Raw genomic sequence first — 15624 nt, forward strand, 5'->3', positions numbered from 1 at the left:
AGGAAATGGAGTCAGGGAGGGAGGGAGGGAGCCAATAAGAGAGAAAGCAGAACATCAGTGTCTCAGAACTATAATCCTAGCTACTCAGGAGGCTGAGATCTGAGGACCATAGTTCAAACCCAACCTGGGCATTAAAGTCCATGAGATTCTCATCTCCAATTAACCACCAAAGAGCCAGAAGTAGAACTGTGGCTCAGTAGCCTTGAATAAAACAGGTAAGGGGAAGTGCCCAGGCCCTGAGTTCAAGCTCCGATACCAGCACACACAGAGAGAAACAACAGTGACACTGATCGAGATGAACTGTATTCATAAAGTGACATGTCGAATTGACGCGCTCTGTACAAATAAAATAATTTTAAAACAAAATGAGGGCTGGGGATATAGCCTAGTGGCAAGAGTGCCTGCCTCGGATACACGAGGCCCTAGGTTCGATTCCCCAGCACCACATATACAGAAAACGGCCAGAAGCGGCGCTGTGGCTCAAGTGGCAGAGTGCTAGCCTTGAGCGGGAAGAAGCCAGGGACAGTGCTCAGGCCCTGAGTCCAAGGCCCAGGACTGGCCAAAAAAAAAAAAAATGAAAAATACAATAAAAATGTGCTCTAAATTGGGAGGGTGAAGTTAAAATAAAAGGGAGGGAGATAAATAGTTGCTTAATCAGTAAAGATAATAACAATCACTTATAATAACTCATAGGCAATTTTGGGTAAATAGAAATAGTAGTCCCACAGAAATACATATTGAACAGCAATGCAATTCTTAGGCCTACATAAAACACCAAGGAGGGGGAGTCTATGTTTATTATTATTTTTTTTTGCCAGTCCTGGGGCTTGGACTCAGGGCCTGAGCACTGTCCCTGGCTTCTTCTTGCTCAAGGCTAGCACTCTGCCACTTGAGCCACAGTGCCACTTCTGGCCATTTTCTGTATATGTGGTGCTGGGGAATTGAACCTAGGGCCTCATGTATACAAGGCAAGCACTCTTGCCACTAGGCCATATCCCCAACCCGAGTCTATGTTTAGACTTATCGTTTTTAAACTTTTCTTTTTTTTACTAGGCTAATAATCCCTCCAGACCTAACTCTTCTCCACACCTTAGAATTCCTCCACACAGCCCTGCCCCTCCATCTAATAGACCAACGGGACCTTTCAGCTCTTCTCATCCCCACCCTATAACCAAACTAAAGAAAGACTTGAGCCATGGGGGGGGGGGGCGCGGGGAACTATTAGTCTCAAGAAGAGTAAACTTTCACAATAAGTCACCCACAACGATCTCCAGAACATCAAAGCAAAAAAGACAATCCTCCTGAGTAGAATAGGATTGAGAGAGTCTCTGCCCAAGGAGTGAGATTCGGAACAGATTCGGAGACCCCTCACCAACCACAGCCGGTTCACGAGAAGAATGCAGCCATAGCTTAGAAATGCTCAGGAAAAACGAATTCAAACAAGCCAAACCCTCAGGGAAAGTGATCAATATAAATTCTCATTAAAACCCTTGGGAAAATGGATTACGGGCTCTTTGATGAAGAAGAAGAAGAAGAAGAAGAAGAAGAAGAAGAAGAAGAAGAAGAAGAAGAAGAAGAAGAAGAAGAAGAAGAAGAAGAAGAAGAAGAAGAAGAAGACGACCTACCAGAGGATATACTCTATCCAAAAGAAAAAGGGACCTCAAAGGCAATCATGGACTATAGGTGTGATGTCCACATGGTTGGGTTTTTTTGTTTGTTTGTTTATTTTTGGCCAGTCCTGGGCCTTGGACTCTGGCCTGAGCACTGTCCCTGGCTTCTTTTTGCTCAAGGCTAGCACTCTGCCACTTGAGCCACAGCGCCACTTCTGGCCATTTTCTGTATATGTGGTGCTGGGGAATCGAACCCAGGGCCTCATGTATACGAGGCAAGCACTCTTGCCACTAGGCCATATCCCCAGCCCCACATGGTTTTTTTTTTTAAATCATTAGGAAGCAATCCTTTTTTTTTCCCAAAAAGTGAGGGAGGAGGGAGGGAAGAAAACACAATTTAACTTTCTACTTTTATCTCACTCCCTTTTACCTCTCTAGATAAGGTCACTACAGTGTACAGAATGTTTTCATTGCAGAGAGACAATGGCCAGAATGAAAGGATCAACAAAAAATGTGAAAACCATATTAGGAAAAGCTGTTAAATCCCGTCCAGCTTGGGAATGCGATTCTCAAGTCCCACTGTACATTCTCGCCATGGAAGCTGGCTGACTTCTAGCGTCATGCTACCACGTCCCTGGATCCCAGGAAGAGAAGGAGCGCGGAGCCGGGGAGGTTTCCTTCCTCTCCTTCACACTGGCTGGACTGTGGATCAGCAGACAAGGAGACGGATGAAGGTCAGAGCAGTAATACTCCAAGACCGGCTGACACCCTCAAAGGAGACAGTCACGTTAGGAAGTGTCACATACACACACACACACACACACACACACACACACACACACACACACTGCGTTTAGCAACTCCTTGTGCGATCACTGCGTCATAGGCACTTAGGGCTTGGAAATCTCTTGAACTTTTTTCCACCATCCCTGGTATGTGCTGGGCGGGGGGAGGGGGGGCGGGGGGGGGAAGCAGCTGCTGAAAAGCAGGCATTTTCCTGCCATCTAAAAATAAAAAAAAACGCTGGCAACCACCTTCATGTTCCCCCTCCGCCCAAGACCTGGCCCTCCCCGGGACAAACGACATGGCCAAGCTGATGGGGGGGCAAACGCGGGGTACGACCGCCAGCTACTGCCCCACGGGCGAGGAAAGACCTCGGCTTCCCCTAGAGAACACAAGGGGGTGGGGGGAGCCCCTGTTCCCGAAGGCTGCTGCACACAGCAACGTGAGGCTCTTTCTCCTCCTCCCCCTCCCCCAGGCCGGTGGGAGGCCGCGAGTTCAGATCCCTCCCTCTCCCTCCGCTGCTCTCGGTGGCTGGTCTCTCGATCATGGGGGAAATGGACACCCCACCCCAACACCCAGAAGGCGCGGCCGAGTGCTGGGGCGGGGGGGGCTCTCCGGGCGTTTGTACGCGTCGGCGGGGGCTTTGGTTTTTCCTCAGCTATGCCTCCTGATGGCATCAGGAAGAGCACCCCACGAACTGCACCCCGGAAGCCCTGCCAGGCTGCCCCCCCAAGCTCTTCCAGTGCTCCGCGTGCTGTTCCAGGGAGCCCCCTCCCCGCTCCTCCCCGACACCTGGGATCAGCCACTCTCAGGCAAGGTGTCCACCGCCAGGACACCCCAGTCACAGCCCTTGGCGCAGGCCTGGTTAGGACGCCGCCTTGGTTTCCTGCAGCACCTGGTTTCATTTTAAAACCCCAAGTAAAATCACAAGGTGGAGGCAAGGAACGAAAGCTCCGGAAAAGAACAGAGAGAGAGAGAGAGAGAGAGAGAGAGAGAGAGAGAGAGAGAGACTGGGACTGAGACAGAGACAGTGAAGGAAAAGAAAAGGAGAAAGGGTGGGGAGTGGGAACATGGCCTAGTGGTAAAGTACTCGCCTCCTATACATGAAGCCCTGGGTTCGATTCCCCAGCACCACATATACAGAAAATGGCCAGACGCGGCGCTGTGGCTCAAGTGGTAGAGTGCTAGCCTTGAGCAAAAAGAAGCCAGGGACAGTGCTCAGGCCCCGAGTCCAAGGCCCAGGACTGGAGAGAGTGAGAGAGAGAGAATGAAGGAAAGGAAGAGACAAAGATGAGTAAAAATTATTGGAGGGCAGGAATGAATGAGTGAAGTTTGAGCACGATCCTTTTTGCTATGTAGAAGCAGCACCAGAAGGCCCGCGCCCCACCCTTCTTCCCTCGTCACCTTGTTCTCGAGCCCTGGGACCCTCCGCTGCCCTCCATACAGACAGACTTCCCCTTGAGCAACTCTAAGCAACTTCCTTGCCAGTTCCCTTTCTAGGACAACAAATCCCCCGGCCCGCGTGTGAAGGGACGTCTCTCCACAACTAGCATTTCTTGTGTTTTCTTTTCTTCTGACAGCCCTACATGGGGCTAGAGAAACGGGGGACCGGCATGGGAGAAGACAGACCTCACCACACCGGGGCTGCCGAGAGCCACACGGAATCGGTGCGAGGTTATTTCTATAAATTCATCTGCAAAGGGGCAAACATGGATCTTTTGGGGGGGTGGGAGTTAAAACAGAACTCTAACAGCCCAATGCAGAAGAGCAGCCATGAAGAACTCTATTTCCCTGGGGCCACCAGGCACCGTCATTGCAGCCCCCCACCAGCAGCCTCAGGTACCGAGGGGCCCCGGCCTTCCTCAGCTTAAGATTTCCCCACCAAGCTGGCCCAGGCAGCAAAGCTGGAGGTTCCTGAGCGGCTCCAAAGATGCATTTTCCATGCATGGTTTTGGCGAGCCTAATGGAAACCATATGAAGCGTTCCCGGGAATCAGACCAGATGGCACTCGGGGAACGCATGTGGCCCAACCTAGGGCTAAAGAACAGAAATAACCACGAGGACTGGGGCCCAGCTACGGGTGGCGCGGCTCTTAGCCGTGTCTACTGAACAGCAATCGCCAGGTGAGGATGGTCCGTGGGGCTCACCCTCGCAATCCCAGACCCCAGGGGGGCACAGGTCCAGGAAATCCCTGTTTCAAGCAACACATTCGTGCGACCCCCCATCTCAAATAACAAGCTGGGCGTGGGTTCATGTGTACAAGACGGGTACAGGCAGGAGTAACCCAGGGTGAAGCTAGCCCTGGGCAAAAAGGTCAGACTCCATCTGAAAAATAACTAAAGCAAAAAGTGCTGGGGTAGGAGGGGAACATAGCTCCAGGGGTACCTACCTAGCAAGCCCAAAGCCCTGAGCTCAAACCCAGCCCTGCCAGAAAGACAGACGGTGAGAGGGAGAGAGAGAGGAAGAAAGGAGGGAGGGAAGGAGGGAGGGAGGGAGGGAGGGAAGGAGGGAGGGAGGAAGGAAGGGAAGAAGGAGGGAGGGAGGGAGGGGAGGGAGGGAAGGAAGGAAAGGAGGAGGGAGGGAGGGAAGAAGGGAAGGAAGGAAGAAATGAGGGATGGAGGGAGAAAGGAAGGAAGGAGGTAGGGAGGGAGGGAAGGAAGGAAGGAAGGAGAGAGGGAGGGAGGGAAGGAGGGAAGGAAGGAAGAAATGAGGGAAGGAGGGAGGAAAGGAAGGAAGAAGGGAGGGAAGGAAGGAAGGAAGGAAGGAAAGGAAGGAAGGAGAGAGGGAGGGAGGGAAGGGAGGGAAGGAAGGAAGAACGGGAGGAAGGAAGGAGGGAAGAAGGGCGGGAGGGAGGAGGGAAGGAGGGAGGGAGGGAGGGAGGGAAGGAAGGAAGCAGGCGGGCGGGCAGGAAGGGTCGCAAAGGGCAGGGCGGGCTCTGGTGGACGGGAGTGGAGGAGGCAGGCCGAGGGTGGTCCGGGATGGCGCGGGGGTGGTGGAGGAGGAGGAGGAGGAGGGAGGACGCGGCTTCTTGGGAGGACCACAGCGATGGCCGCAGGTCGGCCCCGCGGCCGCCAGCGCCCCGCAGCCTGGGCAGGGGCGGCCCCGCCCTGGGAGCGCGCTAGCCCCGCCCACACGGAGCCCGGCCCCGCCCCGCGCGAGGCTACGCCACGCCCACACCGATGCAGGGGCGGCCCCGCCCTGGGAGCGCGCTAGCCCCGCCCACACGGAGCCCGGCCCCGCCCCTCGGGCCCGCTGCCTGGGGCGGGGGTCGCCCCGCCCCACGCCAGGCTAGGCCACGCCCACACCGATGTAGGCCACGCCCATCGCCCCCACCCAGGGCAGCACGCCCCGGGGGCCCGGCTGGCGAGGGGCGGGGGCCGTGTGCACAAGCTCACGCGAGAGCGCGCACACACTCACCTCCCCGGAGCGGGCCGGGGAGCAGGGCGAGGTCGGGCGGAGGCTGTGTGGCCCCGGGGGGGGGGGGGGGGGGAGGAGACCGCGAGGGCGGGGCTGGGGCCCGGTACCAGGCACGGGACGCCCCGCCCCTTCCTGCCCCTTCCTGCCCCTTCCCGCCCCCCCCCTTCCCCCGCGCACCTGCGGGCCGCGCCCTCATCCGAGGAACGGGGCGCGCCATCCTCTGCGCCGGCTGTGATCCGAGTGGCGGTCCGCCTCCGAGTCCTCCGACCAGCCCAGCTTGCTCTCCTCCGAGTCCCACTGCTGCTGGAGCTGGGGAGGGAACGCCCGCCGGGGGGGGGGTTGGGTTCAGCTCCCCCCTCCACACGCCCGCCCGGGGGACCCCTGACCACAGGAACCTGGGGGGACCCCTGACCACAGGCACACCCAGGGTGGGGGGACCCCTGACCACAGGCACACCCAGGGTAGGGGGGACCCCTGACCACAGGCACACCCAGGGTGGGGGGACCCCTGACCACAGGCACACCCAGGGTAGGGGGGACCCCTGACCACAGGCACACCCAGGGTGGGGGGAGAGCCCGGGAACCCCTAACCACCGAAGAGCAGCCCCCCACCGACCTCCCCCCCTCCCCGCCCGCCTCCCCAGGCCATTCCTTAGCCAGCACAGTCCTCCCCGTGGGAGTCCTCCGCTTCTCAGCCTCGCAGCCCCAACTTCTCCAAGTCAGGACCAAATATTGGAGTGTTTAGGGGGGTTGGTGAGCCCCAGGCTCGTGTGTAGAAGCGAGGGGGTTGGGGATGGTTAACATTTTTCATTCACTCTCCGCCTGTCCATTTTGTATCTGGATGTTTGTTCTTCTTTTGCAGGTGGGGGTAGTGTATAGTGTGTGTGTGTGTGTGTGTGTGCATGTGCGCATGTGTATGTGTGCATGTGTGTGTATACTTTTAGCCTGTTACTGCAGCACCCCCCCCCCTAAAACAAAAGAGGAAATAACGTCAGTCACAAATGACTGACTTGTTGAAAGCCGTTAGCCAGGCTCTGGTGACTCACGCCTGTCCTCCTAGCTACTCAGGAGGCTGAGATCTGAGGATCATGGTTAGAATCCAGCCTGGGCAGGACAGTCTGTGAGACTGTTATCTCCAATAAACTACTATCCAAAAAAACCCCAAAATAGTAGAACTATGGGCACTAGCCTTGAGTAAAAAAAAAAAAAAAAAGTTTAGGGACAGCACCAAGGTCGTGAGTTCAAAGCCCCAGTAACTTCCTCAGAACAGCGGTGTCATGGCCATGGAAGGCCTTCACCTTGGCGCTGCGTGGCCAGATGGGCCAGGTTCACGGTAGGTAAGGATTCTCCCCAGGAGCTCCCTGGAGGTCTCCGCCTAGGCGCCCTCGGGAAATGGCCTGCAGTCCCTTCCAGAGGTGGGCGCCAACCCAAGGGAAAGCTGCTCCCCGGCGCGACCGTCCCTGCAGTGGAACTCTGCGTGGGTGCGTCAGCTGCAGATGCCCCTAGTCCACGGTGCCCCCCTGCCTTCCCGCGATACAGATGCTCCCCAAACGTTTTCAGGTCCTAGAGCAGAAAGTACCTTTCAGAAGGCTACCACTGAACCCAACTAACTGCCTGGAAACCAAATGGCCCCATCGAACCCTGTGCCGTGAGCATCTGATGCCCTCCCTCGTGCCCACCCATCAGCATTTTCACAGCGACGTGGGATATGAAGGGTGAGTCTTCTGGTAATGCTAGCTGGCACTTGAAGAACAATCAATTTTAACGGGCAGGTTATTTTTTTTTTCCCCCTCTAATAAACACAGGTAGACCAAACTGGGATGCTAAACCCAGGACCTCACAAATATAATTCCTTGAAATGAATTTGAGGTGGGTTTATTTGTTGTTAAAGTCCGTGTAGAGGGAGGTCTTACTAAATGGAAGTCATAGGATAGTGGAAGGAGCTGTAACTTTGATAATGAACGAGGTCAGGAAGATACAAGCAGAAATCAATTCTGATGCTTTCAACTTAGTCTCTAAGACTCTTTGCCAGAAATCTGTAACGTGAGGGCAGTGGGTTTTTACGTGAGCTAGCCAGGCCTAGCAGAGGTAGCCAGGATTATAGGTGTCTGGCCTGATACAGGTGGGGGACACTGGATACCCTAGGTGGGCCCCCAGCAGGAAAGAACAACCGAGCACTTACCATCTTTAGCCTGTAACACCCTGATGTGGCTATGAGATCCGAGCGGGGATGGGGGGCACACGGAAACTCCGCTACCCTTGTCCCTCTGAAGCCCCTCTTGAGGTGTAAGCAGGAGGCTGTTCCTGGTGCCTAGCTTATCAGAACTACTCTAGTTCTCATAGGGTTAGAAATGAAGAGCTCTTTTACACCCACTCGGTATGTACACACACTACGGTACCAAGGCCCTGACACATGCCCGCTGCCTGCCATCTCCTCTCCCTTAGGACCGGCGGCTGGAAGGCAGGGGAAAGGTGCTCACGTGCTTTAGGAAGCTTTTCATTCCACATTTGTAATCTGTCTGGATCTCCAGCCTTGGAGGTCTTGCAACTGGGGTGAAGAGAGATGCGATGTGTAAGGGATTGTGGGGTACAGAACATGTACAAAGACAGGAGATTTGCTGACATTCCTAAACACAGCCACACACACGCGCGTACACATACACACACCACCCCTGCCACACAGCCAGTGACAAAGGTCTCCATCGGAGTTCTCCTTCCTTTGCTTATATATACTTAGGACACCCCACAAAGCAACAAGGCGGGTGACAGGAAGGAGGATGAAGAAACACAAAAGGCCTTACTTAAATGGCCTCAGGCTCTGGAAGGCATAAGAAGATCAGATGAATTCCGTGGGTAAAGAAAGACTGAGCACGGATATAAAATAGCAGTTTATCATGGGACTCACGTGATTTGGCATAGCTTGAAGGGTCGATAGGACCAGTCCCCCAAATCTGGTGCACCTGTAAAATAGAAAGTTAGCAGTAAATTCCAACCAGCCGGAGAGTGGGGGCCCAGGTCTGTAATTATGTAAAAGAAAAGGAAGAAAATCCCAAAACCAACAAGCCAGTCCAGACCAAAAAAAAAAAAATGCATGAGGTACCATTTCAACCAATAAAAAGCTGGACGCGGTGGTACGCGGCTGTCATCCAGTCACCCGGGAAACATAAACAGTAGGATTGCTGTTCAGCCTGGGCAAAAACCAAGAACCTATTTGAAAAGCAATAAAAGGTCTAGAAGTGTGGCTCAAGTAGTGGAGTGCATTTCTGGCAAGCATAATTCCCTGAGTTCAAATCCCAGTACTAGGAGAAGAAACAAGAATCAAACAAAAAATATCAACCACTATCACAAAAAGAGACCTCTAACAAAGTTCCCTTATTGGTGCTGTTCCACCCCGAATCTAGAAAAGGCCCTCTGATTGTGCAGTCAGAAGCCACGGTAGTATCAGGAAACAACAGACAAAATTGGGGGAAATATTTACACCATAAGATAGACAAGCTCATCCTAGGATTGGAATGTTAATGACGCAAATCTGTAAACAGCTTATACAAATCAATACGAAAAAACTGAACATCCGAAGAGAAGAATGGTCCGAAGAAGTAAGACTTATATTGATGGAGTCCATGTTTCTCAATTCAAATGCTAGCATTTCTGTGGAATCCTGGAAACACACCTAGCACTTTTGAGGTCATTTATGGACACACAGAGGGCAAAAGATGTGATTCACGCGACATTTTCCCCAGGCGAGGTCAAGCGTGGAGAGCAAGGAGTCGGTTGAGCTCCGTCTTCTTGTCTACTCCCAGTCTGTTTAGGGCTTCCCTCGCTGTACTTCGGGGACTTTTTTTTTTTTAAGTATTGGGGTTTGAACTCAGGACCTCACTTTCTCTGCTTTCTCATAGATTCTCCTGTTCCAGGCTGGCTTCAAACCTCAATCCTCTGGAACTCAGCCTCCCGAGTAACTAGTAGTAGTTGAGGCTCCAGCCACCAATGCCCCGCGTTTATGTGGTTTTTGTTGTTCTTTGGTCATCTCCAAGCTGGGGACTCACCACGCTGTGTCTCACGTCCACCGGATTCTTCAAGGCTGTGCCTAGACCAGGGGGAAGCTCTGCATGGAAAGGGAGAGAAGGAATCACCCAGTGCTAGAACATTCCTTACATTCCCAGTTTGGTGATTCCCCTCCGATCATACACAACACATTGGACGCAACACTCCGTGTCACGCGTCATTTGTTGCACTAGAGCACCTGTCCAATAAAAAAAAAAGAGCCAGGCAAACCATGACCAGAAGTTAAATTCATAATCAACCTTTGGCGCTTAAAGGAGGGGCAAGCATTTTCATGTCTAGAACATTCTAGAACATCGTTCCGTGACACAGTTTAGAATCAGAGGGAACCAAGACGGGGCTAAAATCCCAGGGCTACTCATTAGTCTTCAGGTCTTGGGGAAACCAGATTAAAACTACCTGGTGGAGCTAAAACTCTTAACACCAGCACCCTTGAACTGTGCAGACATGAATGACTTGCAAGAAGTTTGCAAGTTAAGCAGCAGCATCATAACGCAGTTGTCCAGCCTTTCCGGACCATAGCCCCAGAAGACCATGAGAGACAGTTGTCAATCACCGAGATAACAGAGCAAATCTCTTACCTGACGGTTTTATAAAAGTAAGGCGATCAGTCTGTATGTTAGATGCACATTTGCTTTATCGATGGTCAATTTTCCGAGCAGGATGATGTGCTCGGCAATGTGAGAACGCACTGTACCTCTGGGAAATACGTGTGCGGTGGCATTGGAAAATACAGTGCCTTGAAACCGTTAATATAGCCAGTAGTCGAGCAAAACACCAGACACGGCTTTACAGAAGTTGGGACAAAGCACAAATCTGAACAAATATGGCAAAACGTGGTAATGGTTGAACCATTACGGAGTAGGTGGTACTGATTATAAGCATCTTCCCACATTTACGTGGATTTAAATTTTTATTTTATGACTAAAAGAATAAGCCATTTCTTTATTTGCCTTAGCTTCATAATTATGAGGCAGCTATTACCATACTTTAGAGATGGTTTTTTTTTTTTAAAGGGAAGCAGACACCAGCATCCCTAACTTGCATTGGAGCTGCTCCCTTTGAAGTTCAGAACCTAATTTCGGTCTGAGATTCGAGATCTGGAACAATGCCTCCCCTTCTCCCTCTCCCCCCCCCCCCCCACATAACTCCAGCCCCTCGCATGGGCAGACGCCCACCCGGTCCCCCCACAGAGCCCCCGCGGTGAAGTTCACAGGCAAAAATCAATTGCAGCCAGCCCTCGTGGCCACGGCGCCCGCGGTAACAGATGGCATCGGTGACCTTCTTAATCACAGGCCCGGCTGCCAGCGGTCCCTGGTGTCCACGCTCTGTGGGGCATCTGGAAACTGTTGCCTTACACTTGACTATTTTCCGGCAAACACATTTAACCATTTATTAGTCATTTTCCTAATTTAAAACAGAGAGCAAAAACAAAACAAGATTCGCAGCATCTGGTAGGGACGGGGGATTTCCTGAGGGGGGCGGGGAACCCCAACAGAAGAGCTATGCGGGCTGGGGGCTGGGGAGGGGGCAGCCCAGCCCAGAATCCCTGGCTGAAAGTTCGTAAGAATGCAAAAGGAAAACCACTCTAAAGAAGGCAGCATCCGCAGACAGATGGAGAAAGCGCGAGGACTTTGTTCTGTGATAATTGTGAATCACATTCTAAAGGGTTCATCTCATCTGCCTACTTGTGAATAGATTGCAGAAGTAACAAGTTACGAGGGGACAATTAACAGACCAACGTCCACTGGCGGTGAACACATTGACATGGCTGGCTTGTGTTGACAGCATGATCTTTTAGTTTCAGGTTTTAACTCCCTTCCGTGGGGGCCTTCTGGCACAATTAAGGTTGGTAAAAAAAAAAAAAAAAATCAGATACATAAGGAGACATAATCATGTGCCCAAATGAAATAATATTGCCTTCATGTGCTGTTATCTCTCAATGAAAAGAGGAGCCTTACTTATATTTGTAAATATTTGAACCAAGAAGGCAATATGGGCATATTAATCATCATTATGAACATATACACGCATTATTTCTACCCTTCCTGTGTAGATGGAGCAGGGTTGTTCTTTGTGCTGCTCAGCTCAGGTGCACCTGTCACCTTGTTTGCTATGAACGGTCCGCTAAGGCTGCTTGATTTTCCCCCCACGAGTCCAGACTTGTCCCCAAGCTCTGTAGTGTGTTTTTATGCTCCTAATGGCAAGGGGGAAGAAAACCTCTGTCCAGATTTTTTTTAACAACAGCACAGAAGGCTTCCTTCCCCATCCTCTGCCTCAGCAAAGCACAGAGGAACATGAAGGACTCATCTCAGAACCACGATTCCTATTATCACTAGGAAAGCCAACAGAAGAGACTGCATTCGTGAGGAATTACCCGTCAGGGCTGCCACGGGACAGCTTCCCCCCCTCCTGGCTCGACACTTGAAACACTTCATCAGTGGTCAAGCGTTACCAGACTATCGGGTGCTGTGCTTGCCATGTCGATTGGCGATTGCAGCCGGGCGTCATCCTCCCTAAGAGATGGGAAGTCGTGGGAACCCCGGCTGCCTCTCCTTCCCTTCACCCCTACCTGCCAAGGGCAGGCAGAGGACACAAGGGCCCCGTGAAGATGGAGAGGGGCGTCTGCCTCCTTACCCGCCGACGGGAGGGGTCACGGCTTCGGTTTCTCCACGGGGTCCACGGGGGTGCACGGGGAAGCTCCCGCCTCCTCCTGTCCACTTCCTTCTCCCCCGCTCAGAGGACAGGGGTGCTGGAGGGGACCAGGATCCAAGAGCAAAGGCAGGAGCTGATTCCAGCACTCCAGGACGGTGGGTCCTACTTCCTGCTTCAGTGGCTGTCTCAACAAGTCCAGGATGAGTGCCAGGGACACCCCCCCACCTGCAGGCCCGATGCCCCCAGCACCCCACCCCCACCTCCCTTCCTGCATACCCTACAGAGAGCGGACCTCCGCGGCACAGCAAGGGAGCACACCTAAACACTACGCCAGCACCAGGAGGAGATGAGGGAGAGGAAGGAGCCCACGATGACTGGATGGAACAATGGGCGGAAACTTCCCGACTCCGGGGAAGATACACAGCGTTCGCTTCCTCCCTCCTGGTGCATGAAGGCTCCGAAGCTTTCTAACAGATTCGAGCCAACGAGAACCTTAATGGAGAGCCATTATCATCAAACCGGCAATCGTCAGACACAGACAGTTTTGAGATCAGAAAGGCACTCCTCTTGATTTCCAATTTTTTTCCCCCAAAGCTGTAGATCAATGGAAAATGACGGAGATCCCAGAAATAAACTCATGCCTATACTGTTTGTGTATAGTCAGCAAAAACACCAAGAATCTGTAACGTGGGGAGAGGATAGTCTCTTTAAAATGGGGTGCTGGGAAAGCTGCCTGGGCCCAGAAAAGAAAGAACTTCAACTCTATCTTACGACATACACTGGAGTTAATGCAAAGATATATTAAAGACCTGAAGCCATAAAACTGCTGAAAGTCTCGACATGAGTATTGACAATGATTTTATGGCTATGAGACTGATAGCGCGGAAACAAAGGCAGAAATAAACAAGACTACATCAAACTAAGTTTCTACTCAGAAAAGAAAATCAACAAATGAAAAGGCACAAGTCTTTGCTCCCATCCCCTGCCCGAGAGCAGGGCCTGTTTCTCTCTTTTAATCTGTTTCTCTCTCCCTTATTCTGATATACTAAACCCCTGATAAAACTTAAAAACAAAATGAAATGGCAACTTACAGAATGGTAGAAGATTCTTACTTGCCATATTTCAGGTAAGGGGCTACTATCAAAAATACATAAAGAACTCAGGCACCTCGGTTGCAAAATAATAATGCGCTGATTGGGAAATAAAGGACTTCAGTAGACATGTTACCAGAGAGCATATACAAATGGCCACAGATGTCCACAAAAAGGTGCTCAACGTCACTAATTTGACAGACTAATCAAGCCACAGTCACACATTACTTATGCCTTTTTTAGATAACCTTTATCGAAAACTCATGAGATAGTAGCATTACATGAGGTGAAGAGAGAACCTTTATATATTGTGATTGGAATTATAAACTACTTGAACCATTGGGAAACAGCATGAAGGTTCCTCCAAAAATTAAAAATAGAATTACTATATGATCTAGAAATCCCACATGTGGGGAAATATCAGGAGACACAAAATCATGATCAGATCTGAACTTTCACGTCCATCATGGCATTATTCACAAGAGCCAACACGTGGAAGCCCCCCGTGCCCGTCGATGCGTGCATGGAAGAAAAAGATGGAGCACACACATGCAGTGGAAACGTTCGGTCTTTAAAAGGAAGGAAATCTTGCCATTTGTCACGAGACGGGTGAGCTGGAAGGGCATGGTTTCAAGTGAAATTAGCTTGGCACAAAGAGACAAGTGCAACATAATTTCCCTCACCTGTGGGAATTCAAAAAAAAGTCTAATGAAGTAATTCAAATCATAGTTACTTACGTGTGTGTGTGTGTGTGTGCACACGTGTGTGCTAGCTCTGGAGCTTGAACTTGGGGCCTGGGTGCTGTCTCTGAGCTTCTTTGCTAAAGGCGGTGCTATACCATTTGAACCACAGCTCCATTTCTGACCTTGTGGTTGTTACTTGGAGATAAGAGTCTCACGGACTTTCTTGCCCGGGCTGGCCTTGAACTGTGATCCTCAGATCTCAGCCTGCAGAGTAGCTGGGATTACAGGCGTGAGCCACCGGCACTCGGCAGTGGTAATAACCATATTTATTGTAGAGTGAGGGCAAAGGAGACATGTTGGTCAAAAGATGAAAACTTAGAGATGTAAAATGAATTAGTACAGGAGATCTAATATATAGCATGGTAATTAGGGTTCATATTTTGTATTGCATTCCAAAATTCACTAAGAAAGTAGACATCAAGTGTTTACCATGCACGCCACAACTGTGGAATGATAGATGTATGATGAAAATGTACTGCAGGAATCATTTCGCAGTGTATGCATACAGCATCCTGTTGTATCTCCTAAGTACATGCAGTCCATATGTGTCAATCATACTTCAGCTGAGTGGGGGTAAAGAAGCTAAAAGTCACAGACACAGAGGCGGCGAGGGGGGAGACGGTCCTGTCGTACCTACCTTTGCCATTTATGGTGTCTTGAGAATAAGGCTGGCCGAGTGGAGGTTCAGAGACGTTCAGCAAAGGCATCCTAAAGAAAGCAGCGAGACACAAGTCCTCACCAGAGAGAGCTTCGGACGGGCGGAGATTCTCACCCATCTTCCCCTCTGCATTCTGAACTTTTGCTGCTCCTCTTCCCCTCTTTCCACACTCTCAATCCCATGACATCAACCCAGCTTCGACTTTCTCACTCTCTCTCTCTCTGGGGAGTTTGGGGTTCTGGTTTATCATCTAGGGATGAAAATTTCAACTTCTGTGCGTGAGAAGCTCAAGCATTAAATTCGTAATTATTTCAACAGGATTTATGAGTGTTTCTCTAGGGAGCTGCTTTCAAAATAAGATAAGTGCTATGCATGGGAGAGGAAAGATTACAGTAATTATACTGGTTTCCAAATAAAACTTAAGATGTAATGGCGGTGGGGTAACTTGGGGACTCGCAGATGCTCTGCCCGTCCTTTGCACACGCCATCTCCATTTCCACGAAGCAGGCGGGCTGTTCTCTGTAAGCAAGCGGGGCCTTCCTGGGAAGCACACGTTGCTCTGCAGAAAGTAGACAGGGGCATTCGCTCCTAGATGGTCACAAACGGTGG

At 51.3% G+C, this 15624-nt stretch overlaps 1 protein-coding gene across 1 annotated transcript in view; it reads left to right on the forward strand.

Annotated features, from left to right (window-relative positions):
- The window catches only part of Znf827 (zinc finger protein 827), a 166117-nt gene extending 150493 nt beyond the window's left edge, over positions 1-15624 (forward strand). The window contains exon 14 of the mRNA XM_048333774.1: positions 15542-15624. The gene's annotated coding sequence lies outside the window, so the exon portion shown is untranslated. The remainder of the gene's footprint in view (positions 1-15541) is intronic.

This window comes from Perognathus longimembris, chromosome 24 (genome assembly GCF_023159225.1).
Source record: "Perognathus longimembris pacificus isolate PPM17 chromosome 24, ASM2315922v1, whole genome shotgun sequence".
Classification (NCBI taxonomy): domain Eukaryota; kingdom Metazoa; phylum Chordata; class Mammalia; order Rodentia; family Heteromyidae; genus Perognathus; species Perognathus longimembris.